At 37.3% G+C, this 19065-nt stretch overlaps 1 protein-coding gene and 1 long non-coding RNA gene across 4 annotated transcripts in view; one reads left to right on the forward strand and one right to left on the reverse strand.

Moving 5' to 3' along the window:
• The window catches only part of LOC119652293, a 68088-nt gene that overhangs the window by 17640 nt on the left and 31383 nt on the right, over window positions 1-19065 (reverse strand). The gene's annotated exons all lie outside the window — the stretch shown is intronic.
• Window positions 428-3691, forward strand: LOC119652294. Its single transcript, XR_005249527.1, has 3 exons — window positions 428-553; window positions 615-955; window positions 3430-3691. It is a non-coding gene; the product is annotated as an uncharacterized LOC119652294 (long non-coding RNA).

Consider the following 19065-nt stretch of genomic DNA (forward strand, 5'->3'; position numbering starts at 1 on the left):
TAACTCTCGAGTAGGTAGGTAAGCGATAACACTGTCGACAACCATGGGAGAGGTAGAGTAGAAAGTTTAACTTCGACATGAACAGAGCATGAGCCGCACCAAAGGAGAATCCCAGAAGGACATTTTTTATACGCGATAAGAGATCACGCTCTTTGTTTCTACAAGCAATTAGTCACTTTGGATTATATATCTTCAATTGTGAGGCGGAGGCACTAACTGCTATTTATTGGTGAAGCACAAATCCCCTGAAATGCCTTCCATGTACAAATAACAACGATAAGCTCTACTAATGGACCTTATTCTCCATCTTTTCGAAGATGTACGCTAAGGCTAAAACATGCATCCTTGCAATTTAAACTTTCTAGCAAATTTCCATCACTAGAGCTCATCATGAGTATATAAAGAGTAAATTCCATTTTCAGATAGACGAGGAGTTCGAGATTTTCAGCTTTTTTATAGATTCGATTTCAATTCATAGTCCCATCACCTGCGTGATAAATTTTACAAGGCAAACTCGATTAAACATTGTGTAATATATCAATCAAACAATGAGGTGAAAAAATTCCACTAAAATGCATCTCAATTAATTTGCATAATTACGTATCATGTTTCAGATTTCGAGTAGGTTGATTGATCTTTCTCTCAGTATCCATTGGCATTCGATTGGAAAAGTTTGCGTGCTATTGTAAATCCCATTGTATAAAATCATGAATGAATTAACAGTCTAGTGAAAATTTTGCACAATTGGACCAAACTACAATTCCAACTACTCAAGGCAATATTATAACGGACCAATCCAGTGTTTATCGTTTCATTTTGATCAATTGTAAATCTCTAATTAATCAGCTAGTCTTGTTTTAGTGCGATCGTTAGTTAATGAAAAAGTCAGAGTAACATATCAACGTAAATAACTGTATCACATACGCGTTGGTAATTTAACAAACCACTCAAGTTTGTACGTTTCGAAAGCAGCTGTACCGTATCATATTAGTATGGTAGTTAATTATTTCTAACAAGATGTATAATTTGTGAAGAAGTAGAAATAAAGAAATGTATAATTGGGAATCTCAATTACAGAAATAGTACTTAACAATATTTAACAGACCTGGCGAACTGTGGCAATAAGAGGGCATTGTGCATCCGTATTCACAGTGAAGTAGCCTGAGGAACACCATCAGCTCACTAGCGAATTTTTTTTCATGTGATATTCAAACCAATTAATATAACTCAGATAACCTGACCAATTTGCACCAATTTTCCAGAATTGGTCAATCCATTTTTCCAAATAACTGATACGATCTATCGCAATAGTCACCTGAAATGTGGCGAAAGTGAACCAAAAGTATTATAATATAAAGTCAAAAGCCATTGAAATTATTTAGTTTTGCAATTTCTTTTAAGTCTTTGAAAATTATCTTTATTGAAATTCGCCTTTTGCTACACTTATCGCAATAACGTTCTTCTCAAACGAAATAGTTCATTGTATTCCACATAAAAGATACATCTGGTTACATTAAGTGGCCTCAAGATTGCCTTCTCTGCCTATCATTAATTGCTGACTAATCATAAAAAACTAGACTGCATAAATTGTTAAATTAATCTAAAATTGCCGGTTCACCAGACGTCGGACAGGCTCTCAACTATTTGAAATTTTATCAACCACTTAATTGACTTTTGAAGAGAACTAGTCACAGTTAATTTCCGCATACGCGCATCAATTTGAAAACCATATATCTACGATTATTTGTCCGAACAGATGACACAAGATATTACTGGAAAAGGGAAAAATTAATTTCCGTTTTAGGTTATCAAGAATGCCATATGCAGTGTGTGAGGCTACTCATTTTACACCTACACCGAACACAGTTTTATTAATAAATTACAACTAGACGCCAGAACAAGATCTGCTATTTAAGGGGATATATTACTGTGTGGAGCAATTTGAGGAGTTTGAAGTTTTAAATAATTTGCGATTATTGAGATGCATGTTACACAAAGTCAATATTTAGCAACAAAAATTTGTATCTGTACAGAGATCAGAAAGATATAAACGTATAAACATCTTTTTGAATTTTTAACAAAGACTACTCGAGTAGATATAGATTACGTCAAAGTCAACTATAATGCTATATGTGTAGATATTGAGTTAAATAATGTATGTAATAGTCGGGTGAAAAGTCTGTATATAATCTGAGTAAACAAAGAATTATTACTTATTAGCAATCCAGTACAGTTTGTAAATATAGGAAAGTTAGTTAAGGCAATCCGTCTATTGCCCTAATCAACATTTCGATTAAGTTCAGCTATTAAATCGTGGTTTCCGATAATTGGGATCGGCCTAAATAGCAGACGCACGTCTTGATTCGGCGCATACTAATGGCTACCAGCTCCACAATTAGCTATCCAATTATGATGCTGCACGAAATAATTCTAATTACTCTCTTTACTTTACAAACCTTCAACGTAAGGAACAGGCACTCATACGTTAATGATTTCCTAGAATCCCGTCCTCTTCCCATTCCTCGAAATCGTTCCTGGCATAAGTAATCACCTTCAATGCCATCACCCATGACATCTAATTTCTAGATCTAGCCATACGTGTACCACTGTTATCGTCACCTTCTTTCGGGAATAACTGGCGGCCCAATAATGAATCTTTTAACGTCAGACTAAGATTTACCTTTCACGGAACCAACGTTCATCGAACGAGTTTGTGGACTACACAGTTCATCAATACATTGAAGCTAATCACAAAGTGTGCGATGAACTCGTATCGGAGCACAAGCTAAATTCCACAACCGTATGTCCCCTATCCTCTAACCCATAAAATACGAGAAGAACAGGAGTTGAATTCGAACTCGATCTAACAATTACTTCCCTCCAATGCTTATCAATTCGTATCTAAGCAATCAGCCAGACTGGGATGTTCTGAATTATAACATTAAAAATCAATGAGTAGTTTCCCAGAAATGTTAGCTTGCATTTTCTGAACACATATTCCGTTTTAAATAACTTGTAAATGCCAAACCTACTTCTTTTTGCCGAATAATCGTTGCAGTTGAGGGGAAGAAAACATAATATAAAGTAATAATTCAATATATTATTATGAGTGGAAACGTGCATTAAAGTTCACGGTCAACCGCTTCAAGCATATCCCCTTACGCGGTGCAACGGGACTTGACGAAATCCCATCCATAAACTAACTAATACACTCCTTTTATCTTTTTTTCCTGTCGATATTACTTAACCACTATTTCATTAATGTGCCCATGTGCCCAATTCACACCGTATCCTGCTATCTTAGGTATATCTTTCAACTTTCAATTTAGCGGGCTGTCAAAGCAATGATCTATCTATCTAACGACCATAAACTAACTAGTATAATACATTTCCACCCGAAACTCTGCAAGTTAATTTCTTTTCCCATAGATATCCGGAAACCTGGTCCCAAACTCAATCCAATCTGGATGCTGCAATATGGCTACAACTTTACTGTTTACACCACTAGAGCGACCATAGCACGCGATGAGTTCACCTTAATTTTGATTTTGACGAGCTCTACCTCAACTATATAAAGTGGAAAATAGTGCCCGAAGTCGATAAAAATTAAGATAATGTTAAAAAAAATACTAACTTTGAAATTTCTCCCTTAAAATAAATATACCCCTCCAAGGTACTAAACTATCGAAAAGTTGCCATAAAATCATTCGGGAATCTACACTGGAGAAACCCGTTTTCTACTTACCAGACCAGACAAAGGAAACGCAGTGGCCATTATGGACAAGGGAGCATACGACGACTTAGTACGCAAAAAATTAGAAGGTAAGTTTCACGTCAGTCCACACCAGGGTGTTATAACACTTAAAGGAGGCTGAATCCGCTAAAAATAAGAATAACCCACACATAAGGTCCACGGTTGCCAGACATATAATAGATCCGGGACACCATTTGTCGTTGGACAACGCCAATATTTTGAAGGAAGTGAACGACGTTAGAAAACTAGACTCCTACGAGAGCCTCCACATCTCGAAAATTCCCCCCGCAAAAAGGCCAAACACGGACATGGGCAACAATTTTTCACCTTAGTGGAATTTTTAGGAAGGACTAGGAGAGGAATAGAAGTTTGATCAAGATATTATAATCACGGGAATAGCTATAAAAACCCAAATTGTAAAGCAAATTTTTCAGAAGATAAAACACTGAAGAAGGGGACAGTTGGTCCCCGAAATACGTATTTGCATAGATTAGATCCTTTTACCCAATAAAAAAGAACAGTATTTTCCAAGGCAATCTTTCATTTTAAAGCTTCGGCTAACAAACTACCTCCTAATTCAAACATCGGTAAGGTTTTCTTCAACGAAGAGTCTGCGCATTCTCTGTCTCTGGAGAATGTTCTCAGATTCGCGAAAGCTTGCAAACGTCGTAGACGAGAAGCCATTGAGGGGATAGTACAATGGGCCTAACAAAGATCTGAGTGCTTGGGAGCTACGGGAGTGTGAGTCATATACTCTAAGAAAGAGCGAAAATTCCATGGCTGGGTATGCCATATGGTGGAATTCGTTATACCCTCCAATGTAAATGTTACGTGGTCATCAACGTGGACGTGTTTGACGAGCTATGCCCCTATGGTTTCAACGGCTATAATATAGATAAATAGATATCTAATATATTGCCGTTTCAACGTTTTTGACAAAGCTTAAAATTCAGAGTCCAGTTAAGCTTCATGCTGGCGATTTGTCACTTTATGTATCTATGCATAATTTAGAGGAAAATGGCAATTAAAAACCTCTTGAACATTAAAGGGCTATTATATATTCTTAAGAGGCTTAAGTACAAATCTTCTTTGATATTTTTCCAGACTTCAGATTATGTTTTCAGGCAGCCAGCCTAGGTTTTACTTCGGGAGAATTTTGAATCTACTACTTTTACATTTTTAAGGTTTTGTGTAAAACAAAACCTTATTAAAATCGATTCAATGTCTGTCTGTCACACGCATTTTTCTCCAAAACGGCTAAACCGATCCGAACAAAATTTGGTGGACAGATGGGAACTATGAAATCCCACGCATACAGTGAGTGGCATACATTTAGGTGGAGTTTAAAGGGGGGCTCCCCATACATGCAAATTTTTTTCACCGGATATAGTTGTATAGGGTATCAAATGAAAGGTCTCGATTTGTACTTTCCGAAACTGACATTAGTTTTGGCATAAATTGCAAAGTGCGTGAGTAATGAGTCAAAATGTACGCACTTGAAGTGAGACAGGACTCATTTTCGGAAACTGCCCAACCTAAAAATCCGGAAAAAATCGGAGTGGTGCGCCTAGATGAAATCTAGGCCTCAAAATATGTTCCATTCCGATATCTGCTCAGATAAACTTACTAATAGTATATTATTACTTTTTAGAAATTTACCGAAAAACCCCCCTTAAATTCATCCTAGGTCTTTCGAATTTTGTATCAGCATAGAGGACAATATTTCGTATATACGCGCTAAATTTCATAGAAATCTGGCAATTAACGCCAAAGTTATAGCAGTTCAAAATTAGCAATTTCGCGCGAATTTATCGCTTCCAAAGCCATGCAAATCAGATGTTGACGTCATAATTACCCGGAATAATTGACATTCGCGTGAAATATTAAAGTCGCATTTATGAAGAATCTACTTATCTGCAGCACTTTTTAAGATTTTGTGTAAAACACTTATGTGAAATCTAATCTGAAAGAGATGTCCTATTCCGGTATCTGCTCAAAAAATTTACTAATAGTATATTATCAACTTTTAGAAATTGATTAGAAAACTCCCCTTAAGTTCATCCTAGGTGAACTAAATTTTGCACCGGCATAGACAGTCTCGTGCATACACATGCCAAGTTCCTTGAAAATCCAGCTATTATTGTCAAAGTTATAGAAGTTCAAACTTATCAATTTCGTGCTAATTAACAGTATCCTAAGCCATGCAAATAAGATGCTGACGTCATAATTAACGAGAATAATTGAAATTCGAGTGAAATCTTAAAACTCCATTCAAGAAGAATCTAATTCTCCCTAGCCCTTTTTAAGGTTTTGTGTAAAACAAAACCTTATTAAAATCGATTCAATGTCTGTCTGTCACACGCATTTTTTATATTTGATGTTGGTTAAATTGTTGGCATTTGCTAATAATATTAAACTCAAGGTGTGAATCTTATGAGGTTGACTATTATCAATACTGTGCTTTCCATCAAATGATTTATTTAAATCGCTTTCTAGAAAAAAGAGGGCGATGGAATTTTTAGCTATATTATACGGAGCTGTCGTGCACTTCAGTGCCTTTAGTTCAGAAGCGGGGTCGGCTCGTTGTGATTGGTTTCGTCATTTTATTGTATCAAATGCCTGATCAGGATGTAATCTCGAGACCTTTAAATTCCCATCCAGCGTATCAAGCCACCATTGTTTCGGCCGGCTTTTTGGTTGCTTACCATTGACTTCGATATTCTGACCAATACTGGTTCTTGAATTCTCCTTAGCGTGAATTACGTGACCACATCATCGAAAACGCCTCTCTTGCAGTTTTTCCACGATCTCTGCAAATCCATATCGATCGCGGATATTTTCATTTCAGACGTAATCAAAACGTGTCACGCCACCAGTGCAATGCAACATTTTCGTCCCCATTATCGCAAGTCCCGTTCATTGTCCTTTATAATCGGCCAACACTCAGAACTATAGAGAGCGGCAGACGGACGACATTGCAGTAAATTTTAGATTTGGGACGTGCGCTGTTACGTCGATCATAAAGAACACCAGTTGGGGAATGCCACTTCATCCAGGTTGCATTAATGCGTGAAACAATTTCATTACGCAGTTCTCCATTGACAGCAATGACTCGAGATATTTAAAATGCTGAGTTCTAGCAATGGCAGTAACCTGCCCTTCAAGATATTTAAATCAGTTGTGGCAATGGCAGTAACCTGCCCAGAATTGAGCGATTTCAATATCTCGGGTCAATGCTATAAGCCAATGGAGAACTACGTTATGCTCCTCACATAGAAAACACAAAACCTTTTATACCTGAAGCGTCAAGCTTCCCGTTTCCCGACTTGTTTTATTTATGTAGTTGGTGAGTTGGTAGATGAAACCCAGAATGATGGCTTACTTTACCAAGAATAGATTACATGTTAACCATTTCAGAATATACTATATTTAAAGTTTTCGCCCATCTATCGCCAAATTCATTTGCCTTCATCTGGCTCGACATCTTTTTATTTTGTTTTCATTCGACTGAAATCTATTTACCTGCTCATTGATTCGATAGTTTAATATGACTATTTGGTGAATGGCAGCAGTAATTTCCATAGAAATCTGTAGCTGTAATTATTTTTCACTTTCACACGAAATTTTCAACTAGGCTACCGAATCGTTTAATAGTAAATAATATGATACAGTCTCTGCGAAAGCTTTGTGGGTTTTTATAGCCGAATCTACTAATATCGCTCTTATTTCATGCTTATTTTGCTGTTAAGTAGCATTTTTCTCAAGACAATTTTTTGGCAATACTGCAGGATTCTTTCCATAGTTTGATTCTAATGTTAGCTAACCATTATTTTGTATTTTACAATTTTTAGACAAATTCTGTGTTTTCAATTATTCATTGGAGGAACTATTTTCATACCAATCACTTCATTTTTTTTAAATCACGTACAAGAGCTTATATATAATATAATAATATATATATAATGACCATTACTAGGAGTGTGAATCAAGCCGACGAAGTTTGGAATATTTAATCAAAATTTTGAGTCACCTCAAAGATACATCTGGAAAAGTAAAACAATAGCGGAATATCCATCACAATGTAAGCAAGTTACCAAAACCGATCGCAAACCAAATGTTTTGTCTGACCAATTTATCACAATTGAACGGTAAAAGAAAAATATACAGACGATTACTTTCTTTTATTGTGTAAAGAATGAATAAGATATTGGAAAAATCACAACCAAGAATACGCGTTCACGATATTTATAGTGTAAACGCTGATTACAGTAGCGTGCACTTTTCAAGGTTTTGTGGAAAACAAAACCTTATTTATATCACTTCACTGTCTGTTACACCCATTTTCTCAGGAACCGTTACTCTTATTGATGGGAAATTTGATGGCGTAGAAATTTCGAAAGGTGAATCTTTTGTTTCTTTTGCTGAAAAAAAATACTTTAAGAATGACATACTCAAAGGATTGAGGGGAGGAAAATATTTGAATACTTCTATTTTTAATTTTGGCGCAGCCTTTCCTAATCTAATGAAAAGTTGAAACTCCTTTTTATCGAAAATACATTCGTCAAGTTTGTCGAAAACATAACTAAAACAAATCTTGGCCAATTGACTTGAAATTTTAATTGTATATTTACAATTACATTCTGAATGGAAGTATATATGATTTTTTACGATACATTGTATAGTTGCTTAAAAACTACGCCACTTTTGCAAAAATCGGCATAGTGAAAAATGTATATATGTCCCAGATATGATATCAAAATCATACTTGGGGGATTTTAACAGCCAAGTAGGGACAGAGCCCGTATTCAGGCGATACGTTGGCTCCCATAGCTTACATCAAAATACAAATGATAACGGACTGCGGATTATTCAATTAGCAGTGTCACACGAAATCGTTGTTGGAAGTACCTGGTTTGCGCGTCAAGCGGTCCACAAACAAACGCAGCCTCTCCAGGCGGGACCACTTTCAACCAAATTGACCACGGGTTGATCGAACGCCGCCACCTCTCAGCCTTGATGAATGTCAGAACATATAGGGGGGTCAATATAGACGCGGATCACTATCTCGGTGGCATGGTGCTCCGAGCTCGAATAACAACACCATCAGGTGAGAGTTAACACTGAACCCATCCACAGCACAGACCTCCACAACACCTATGAGAGGGAAATGGATGCCGCAATAACCACAACAGACCCTAGAGATAAAGCATCGACAAATGATCTTCACAATCACCTGAAGAAAGTTATAAATACGGTCACAAACAATACTTGGCCCCAGCCGCAAAAAGAACGGCTGATTTGACGATGAATGTAAGCTAGCAACGGAACGGAAAAATGCTGCATACATAGTAATGTTGCATTCTCAAAAGACGCGGGCATGCACGGAGACTTATCACGAACTCCGTCTAGCGGAGAAATGACTTCACAGACGGAGAAAAGAAGCCTGGGAGAACCAACAGGCCTGTGAACACGAAAAGTATAGGGAGCAACCGCACCAGGCACGGAAGTTTTACCAACAAGTCAGCAGGATGAAGCCTTATACACCTCGGTGTTCATCGTGCCGAGGCAAAAAGGGAAATCTGATTTCCGACAGAATGGGCATATTGGAGCGATGGGTTGAGTACTTTGATGAACTACTGAACAATCAGAACATCGGCGAGTTGGAAGTCCCGCCAACTGAAGACGACGGACAAATACTACCATCGCCGAGTATAGAAGAAACAGTTCGCGCAATTCATCGGCTTAAAAATTATAAGTCGCCAGGAGACGATGGAATTACAGCCGGATTAGTTAAATATGAAGGCGACCAATTACACCAAGTGGTTCATCAACTTGTGTGGGATAGCGAATCAATGCCTGACGACTGGCAAAGAGGCATTATTTGTATCATACATAAAAAGGGAGATATCACATAGTGCAGCAATTATAGAGGTATCACGTTGCTGAGTACTATCTATAAGATATTCTCCGCTATCTTGCTAGGCCGGATACCCCCATACGCCTAGAACATCATTGGCCGATTCCAAAGAGGTTTCACTCCAGACAAATCAACAACAGATCAGATTTTCTTTCTGCGCTAAGCGATGGAAAAACTGTTGGGATATGGACATCAGTTGCCTCATCTTTTCATCGACTTTAAAGCCGCCTATGATAGTATAGCTAGGGTAACACTGTACACGGCCATGAGAGAATTCGGTATCCCGACGAAATTGGTAAAACTGACTAGGCTGACCCTGAACAATGTGCGGGGCCAGATAAAAGCAGCAGGATCACTCTCAAGACCATTCGACATCAACAACGGTCTATGACAACGGGATGCCCTACCATGCGTCCTCTTTAACCTGGCCCTCGAGAAAGTGATCCGTGATGATGAGGTAAATGCAAGGGGTACGATCCTCTTTAATTCCACCCAACTACTAGCCTATGCTGACAATGAAGGCAAGACCAACCAACAACATCAAACCGCACTGGTCAAACAGGAAGATTAAAGATAGGAGACTACAACTTTAAGACCGTTGATAATTTCTCCTATCTAGGGTCGAAAATCACAACCGATAACAGCTATGACGATGAACTCCGCGCACGGTTGTTGGCAGCCAACAGAGCCTATTTCAGGTTACAAAAGCTGTTCCGCTCGAAACGTCTCACCATAGGGTCAAAACTCTTACTGTACAAGACAATGATCTTACCAGTCCTCAAGTATTCCTCAGAAACTTGGGTTCTTAGCAGGAAAAATTGCGAACTCTTAGCCGTCTTCGAAAGAAGAATCCTCCGAAGAATTGTTGGCCCCCGGAACCTACATAACAACGAAATCTATAAGCGATACCATGACCGTCAGGTTGTGCAAAAGCTCCGGCTGAATAGGTTACGGTGGGCGGGTCACTTAATCCGTATGAATGAGGATGATCCAGTCTGGAAAGTCTATAAGGGCAATATCTATGGTAGGAAAAGAAGACGAGGCAGACCCTGCCTGAGATGAAGCGATGGCGTAAATCAGAACGCCAGGCAGCTTTTAGGGATATGGGGATATACCCAGCGGAAAACCGGGATGTCTGGAGTTCCTTATTAAGGCAGGCCAAGATCGGATACCGGTTGTTGCGCCGTTGATGATGATGTTGATAATTAAAGAATTTTTGGTGACTCTAGATTTAAAACTATAAGTGCATGAGCAGCCGTACAGGAAAGACGTGGCAAGTTGTCGTTTAGAGTGGTGCTTTTGTAAGACCATGCGGTCGTTCATAATACACCTGACTTCCAGTGACTTTTTCCATTCCATTTTTAAGATTTTGTGTAAAAAAAAACTTCTTATCTGTATGGCTTAGGATGGAGTTAATTTGTTTTATACAAAACCTTAAAAAGCAGTTAAGGGAATAAAGATTTTTGGACGAAAGTGAGATGAAGCTGGACATAGAAAATTATTTTGAAGAGTCTCTAACATTGAACAATTCCAACATTTTACATACTTTATAAACGCTTAATCAACGACAAGCAAGATTTCTTTTGTGATTTAGCCTTTACAACAAGATCTTTATATTGCTTTCATAAAGGATTGATTTTTTGACCACATATCAGGGAAACGTGACATCTAGATTAGATTAGTTAGGTCAATCGTCATTGCAAAAAGTCAGTGATGCTTTACATATTATAGGCAGCAGCCATTGATATCGAACATTGATTGAAAATTGAACAAAAATCGATAGAGGAATAAACAAGTCGGGAAACCGGAAGCTGGGCGCTTCAGGTATGAAAGGCTTTGTTTGCTTCTTCTGTGAGTATATTTAAGTATAGAACTATTTCATTTGTACGTAACCCGTTAAGTATTTGCATTTAGCATGTTTGACTACCCCCTTCAATGTGATATTGATATTTAGTTGCAGTAAATTTACAGGGGAGAGTCAACTTTGAGCTACTGTAACTTTGTTAGTAATAGTATGATTTTGATCAAACTTGGGGATAATATGCAGCATATTATATTTTATACTACTACCAACTTTTATAACTCTGGGATAAACTTAAGGGGGTTTTACTCAATTTCACCAAAAATATGGTAATATACTATTATTAACTTAATTTGAATAGACATCGATATGGAGAATATTTTGAGGCCTGGGCACCATATAGAGGCAGCTTCATGAATTTTTTCAGATTTTTCGGTTGGGTAGTTTTTGAGAATGGGTCCGTTAAACAAATCATCACTTTCCAGCTCTCCCACTCCCCACCTTTCTAACAAAACTCAAAACGAAGACCGGCTTCGAAAAGTATTAATCGAGACCTTTCATTTGATACCATATGACTACATTCGGTGAAAAAAAATTCAACCTAGAAGGATATCACTCACTGCATGTCTGGGGGTCCACAGCTCCCACCTTCTCACCAAATTTCGTGTCAATCGTTATAGCCGTTTCTGAGAAAAGTGCTTGTGACAGACAGACAGACGGACAGACAGACATTGAACCGCTTTTAATAAGGTTTTGTTTTGCAAACAAAACCCTAAAAACCTGAAGGAAATTGAAAGAACATTTGTGTATGTGTTCAGAGGTTCAGGGACAACGTCCCTGAACTGTGCAAGCTACTGAGGATGGGAGTTGCAGTTCACGGGGAGAAAAACAACTTACACTCCGCAAATCATGAATGAATATTGTGTTGAAAGGGCATATCATGTGGAGATGATTGCCTCCAGCTCCCTCAATTTATAGAGAATTTGTCAGATATCCAAAAGGATAGGTGAATATGTAGCAGGACTGCGCTGGATATAATAGGGAAAGATGCAACAGAGGTAGTGTATGACACAAACGGAATCATATGAAAAAGTGCCACAGTACCAATTGTAAAATATATCGTTGTTTCACGATAACATTATTAATTAATGTTTTCCAAATAAGATGTAAAGTGAACATCAGAAAGTGGGTAAATTGTTTTTTGTATTGATTTGGCTCGATAGGAACATTTGGATTAGCATTTTCTCTAAATTAGTTTTTTTTAAATATGTTTCGTTTCCTCTTCTCGTAACAAATTGAATTATAAATTGTTTCATCACTTGCATTTACTTATATTCAATCATGTAATAGGGAAATATACACACACACATATACATTTAATTTTCTTAAATCTAGCAAGTAGGCAGATAGAAGAAAAGGTCAGTAAATGAATTCTCTTTATCTATTCAATATTTCATTGTGTTTGGCCTAAGATTTTCAATTTTTATTATCCATTTTCGTTTTTATGAATCTTTTAGTTATTCTAGTTCCGCTGGGTTACGTGCTACTACTATTAATTGTCGTTAGCAGTAATTGGTTAGGAGGAATATCGAATTCGATTAGGTCTCGTTGTCTTGCAAGTCATTGCTACTACGGTAACTTTTCAGTTAACATTTTAAACATGAAACACTTCAAAGTCTAAATTCATGAAAACTTACAAACTTTCCAAAATTAGACGTAATCTCTTGTTGTAATCAATTTAACTATAAACAAAAAACAATCGTCTTTCGCCGTCACCTGCAGTGCACCAATATAATGAGTCCATTTGTAAAAAAAACAATTCACAACATATTAGGTTATCAATTTTAAAATTTTTGAACTCACATTTCTGATATAACCGCGAACAAAATTAAAAAATCACTGCAAATGAGAGTGCTCCCTTAAAGTTATCCAATAGAACATAATCCGTATTGCAATTCGATACACAAAAGAATGGAATGGTTATTTTTACTGTCTCCTCATTACCCACTTATTCGCTTATTAGCTTTCGAGTTAAAGATCATTTTTTCACCTCAAAACAAAGCATAATATGAAGAGCAACAATTTCTCTGCAAGTAGCGCTTAGTGTCGATGACTGCAAAATCACTTGGTGATTTTTTTCCATCGAAGTTTGTACTGGATTGGACCATGACCGTAAAATAGATTTTTTCTTGAACAGATATTTCTTATTCTAAAATCAATGGTTTAAAAACAAGCAAACATATACAGAGTGAATGAAAACGAAGACACCATTTACATGGAAACATGGTTATGAAGCAATTGTAGTGCACCCACAAGTGATATTGAAGAAAATCTGAAGGTGGAAAGAAACGTTTATGCCTCATTCTATGACTTAGATATGAAGAATGTAGCGTAAATAATTAAAAGCAGTGAATGTTTTCTACTTCACAGCATGCAGGTGAACGATGATTATGGTGGAGGTTGACACAGTTTGGTTATTGAGCTATCCAACGTTGCATGAGTTGAAAGGTGTACTTCAACTGTGTCTTCGCAGTGACGTTTATGATGGGTGTTTTTTATTCTTATGTGCCTTTCCATTTCATTTGATACAGTTTCTCGATTCATCTTGAAAGAGGGGATTGCATAACGGGGATTTTTACGTAAGAGCCACATGTGGATTAATTCTAGACTTTACAATAGGAAAAGAAATATAATGCAAGTGTTTTGTATAGAATCGTCAATCTTGAGTATGGGTTTCATCTATATAACAAAAGAACAAGTTTAGTAAAAATAGTATAGATACAAATCATAGTATATAATTTAAAGTGCGGTCTTTAAATAGAAAAAGGCACTTGGATCTCAACATCGGTGCAAATTCTTAACACAAAACAGACCTATTTGAATATAAAAATCTATGTGTTCATCGAAAGCACTAGGAAGGCAATTGGTAGACTACGTACTTTAAATGCGATTGATAAAGATTAACCCCAAAGTGGAATTAATAAGCCTAGAGCTTACAAATGATGTAGGCGATCGATATTATTGTCAAAATTGATTCAAAAACTACCTGAAACCCCTACCGTCATCAATAACAAAAAATCTCATAACAAAACGGATTATTGTATTCTTTTTCTACATTCAAAAAAAGTCCTCATCGATCTCCCTCACTAGTAACCGAGCCGTATGCAGACTGTGCACCTTCCAGTGTGTCGTGGACTTTCATCATGCAAAAGAAGTATCTGAGTGAAATTATGCGGTGTTTCCAACGATTAATTAAATGGAATAATACATGGTGCGGCAGAATAACTTCCTTTTTTAAAATGCGCGCCATTCAGTTAGTTGATGTCATAGCGGAGCGCTAGTGGTCTCGTTCAAGAGGGGATACTGTAAAGTTTTGTCCCGACACGGTTCAGTCGCCATCATGCGTTGGAATAGTGAGAAGCGTGCCTTTACCGTTGAGGTTTATTTTTCAAGCGGATGTTCGGTTATTGCAACACAGCGTGCATTTCGGAATCGCTTTAATTTAGCCCCGTTGGTTCCCGTTCCAAACCGCAAATCAATTGTTACATGGGTCACTACATTCAGACAAACTGCAAGTGCGACAAAAGGAAGAACTGGAGTCCCTCGACCCGTTAGATTACCTGAGAACATTGAAGCAGTGAGAGCGTCAATGTTGCGATCGCCACGGCATTCTGCACGCAAACACGCATCTGCCCTTGGACTATCCGATCGTTCTGTGAGAAGAATTCTTCGTGATGATCTTCATTTTCATCCCTATAAGATGGCGATAGTGCAGGAACTTTCAGAACGTGACTTCACTTCTCGGATGAATGCGTGTGAGCTTCTTCTTGATGTCGTTCCCGAGGGTGCTATTGTTTTTTTAGCGATGAAGCCCATTTTCATTTGAGTGGGTCGGTTAACAAACAAAACATGCGCTACTGGGCTGACACCAACCCTCGAGAATTGCATCAAAAGCCTTTGCATTCACCCAAAGTCACAGTGTGGTGTGCAATTTCCCCAGCTGGAATTATTGGTCCCTGGTTTTTTGAGGAAAATGAGGTTACAGTGACAGTGAATTCGGACCGGTATGTAAACATGCTACACAATTTTTTTTTCCCACGGCTAGAAAATTTGGATTTGGGGGACACTTGGTTCCAACAAGACGGTGCAACAGCACACACTTCAAGAGCATCGATGGCTGTTTTGAGGGAACACTTTCCAGAGCGCCTTATCTCAATTAGAGGCGATTTGGAATGGCCGGCACGCTCTCCCGATCTGTCCCCTTGTGATTTTTTTCTATGGGGTTTTTTGAAATCCCGTGTTTATGTGAACCGTCCAAGAAGCCTACAAGATTTGAAGACCAACATCCAAGAAGAAATTGCCAACATAACACCTGCTATGCTAACAAGAGTCATGACAAACGCCAGAAATCGGTTTACGCAATGTATGGAGAATGGGGGACGTCACCTAACAGATTTGATCTTCAAAACAATGTAACTAAAAACTTTAGACATGTACCTACATTATAAAAAATAAATAAATATTTTCCGATGCATACAATAGTTTTTATTGAGTTTTGGAAAAAGTTATGCTGCCGCACCATGTAAAAACTTGTTGTTTCTTTTTCGTTGGTGTGGATATTTATTCTTGCAAATACCGATATCGGTATTTGCAAGAATCCACACTAACGAAAAAGAAACAAGTTTTTATTATTCCAATCAAAAGAAGTAGTTGCTGACATTCAAGCAGAGAAATAAAAGAGAGAACGATTAAATCGTCATATCCAGTGTCAAACTTTTAGAATTTAGAATAGATAGGTAGATAATAGATACAGAGACCTTCACAAATATCAAGTGATGACCATAAGAACTACAAGTGAGGCCGTCTTAGCATACTATCCTCTTCTTCCCTAAGCTTAATCGGATCAAATTTTGGTTCTTAGTTTTCATATTAGGAAACAGATAGAAGTCGCAGGGCGCTATATCCGGCGAATAAAGCGGTTAGTCTAGCAATCAGATGCTACACTTAGTTAGAAACCGAAATGAACCACCATTTGCGGATACAGGTCTAGGTTCTTTGTAATATGCACGATGTTCTACAAGATCGTTCGATTTTAATATTTGAAAGAAATGGTTTATAAGGAAACCATAAGGCTCTTAGAAGGAGTTCTTTCTGAAAGAGGTTACGCTGTCACAAAAATATCAACCAGAATGCTACTAAAAGCAGAACGTAATTTTTATAAAACAAATCGCTCTTTTAGATAACTTTAAACATTTTTATAAAAAAAATAGATGAAAACACTTAAAATAGAGTTGTCTTTTAATTTTGATTCATCGAAGTATCTTTCGTCCAGGTAAAAGTGGCCTTTTTCAGGTTTTGTGTGAAACAAAACCTCACTAAAATCAATTCAATGTGCAATTTTTGTCTGTCCGTCTGTCACACATTTACTCCGAGAGGGCTGAAGATATCGTTATGAAATTTGGTGAGAATATGTCGTCTGTGAACCGTTAGAGAGGCTCCCCATAAATTCACATTCTATTCCAATATCTGCTCGAATAAAGTTATATATATATTTTAAAAATTTACCTGAAAATCCCCCCCAAAGTTGATTCTATCACAATTGTGGAAAGTTTGGACGCAATAATTTAATTAATAAAAAAGTTATATAAGATCAAAGTTTTGTATTTCACGTGAATTCATTGTTAAGGATAAGCATAATATTGATGTCTTCAATATGTACAAAATTTGGAAATATATGAAGCAATATTTTGAATTTGTAGCTATCTTCGAAAAGAAAAACGTGCATAGTTCCTCACATAAGATAAACACAAAACCTTTATCCCTGAACCGCCCAGCTTTCGGTATTCCACTTTTTTTTAGAAATGAAAATGCTTATAGCAGATAAAGAATTAAGAAATCAGAAAAAAATTACTTAATATTCTTTGCTTAAGCCTGCCATCCACGTTCAGTTCCACATTTCAGGTCCGCCGGAAGGGTCGGAAGGTATGATTAGTTCAAATCTGGACGTGGAAGGCCATGATATACAAATTGGAGATATTTGTGTGTGGTGTGGATTTATAAAAAATGTTTACAAGCGATGAAGATGTCCATAAAATTTTCGCTCACAGGCTAAACATCAAATTCTCTCTCTAAGAAGAACACTTCAATCGGTGCTCGAAGATGACGACTGACAAATGGTGTGCAACAAGGAGCCGCTGCTTCATGCGCTGACTCGCAGGCTCTCATGAAGAAAAACTTCAAAAACTATTGACAGCCTGTCCTGCACGACGAATAAAGGTGACAGTGGTAATCAATCGAAATCCACCTGCGTGAAAGGGAAATTTCACGAATCCCCGGAGTAGTTCATTCACTATCAAGTGGAGACCTGTTGTCTTAGGAGAATTGAATGAACATGAATAGTATTGATTTACAACGCCCTCGTTATGTATGCAGTGTTTGTTAGCCAATTTACAGTATTTATTGCATTATCTGCATATGTAGTATTTGTTTTATACAAGTATTTCTAGATGACCGTATTGAAAAAATGAACAAATTGTTCCTGAAATACTGTATTCGCTGAAATATATGCAGATTTTTTTTTACGAGTAATGTATGGGAAATTTGTCACAAAATTGGCAAGACATAGTGACCATGTACATAGTCCCGAGCTGAATACGAGTCTCGACCCAATGGATGGATACAATACACATTATCTACTCCGGGTCGGGTTTTCAAATCACATCCAACAATCACTAATCATATCAAAGCCAGAGAATTACATACTTCGTCCAATAGATAGCATGCATGTTAAGAACTAAAATAATTTAATAAAAATAAGTAAAATAAGAATATGTTGGCCGCTAAAGCCTCTCTTTATGACTGTTCCGAATAATTTGGCCAAAGCGACAGGATTTAATGAAGCACGTTCATATTTTTTTACGATGCAGATTCTAATACAATATCGACTTGGTCGCAAAAAGCCCTGAGAGCATTGCACATATCGCCATACTTCCTTTAGGGCTAGTAGCGTAATATCTGAGAAAAGAGTGCGAATAACAATTGAATTTTCAGTCATGAAGATGTGAAACTCCGAGGAGGAAACACTGCATCTGTTGACTGTGCAGTAACGTATGTATCGTCGGGGCCGTAAACTGATTCTTCTTTATGGCAATGCAAAACTTCAAAACGAACTCGCTATAAAATCGAACAGTTGGTTTGGTCAGCACTCTATAATCCTCATTCCTATAATTGAAACATTCAATTATAGCAGAATTTGGAAAATTCAGTTCTTTTTTCACATAGTGGAATTTAATAATTACTCGAGCGTTGAGAAAAATAAATTTTTCCTTATATGAGCCTAAAGTTTTCCACTTAAAAAAAATCATAAGATCTTCCATACTTGAAGCGCAGTTTCCGGTTCCTGATCTGTTACGTTTGGGTTGATTGTATAGCGTGAGAAAAGAACAACACAATTAAAGTCTGCAGACTTTGATAATTGAATGTGTGGGCGATACTGGAACTATGCAATCGTGACGAGCAGATGGTTTAAATTTGCTACTACGTCCACTTCCCTCTCGATTTACATATTACGTGCATGCTAGACAACGAAACCAT

This window comes from Hermetia illucens, chromosome 3, assembly GCF_905115235.1.
Source record: "Hermetia illucens chromosome 3, iHerIll2.2.curated.20191125, whole genome shotgun sequence".
NCBI classification, from domain to species: domain Eukaryota; kingdom Metazoa; phylum Arthropoda; class Insecta; order Diptera; family Stratiomyidae; genus Hermetia; species Hermetia illucens.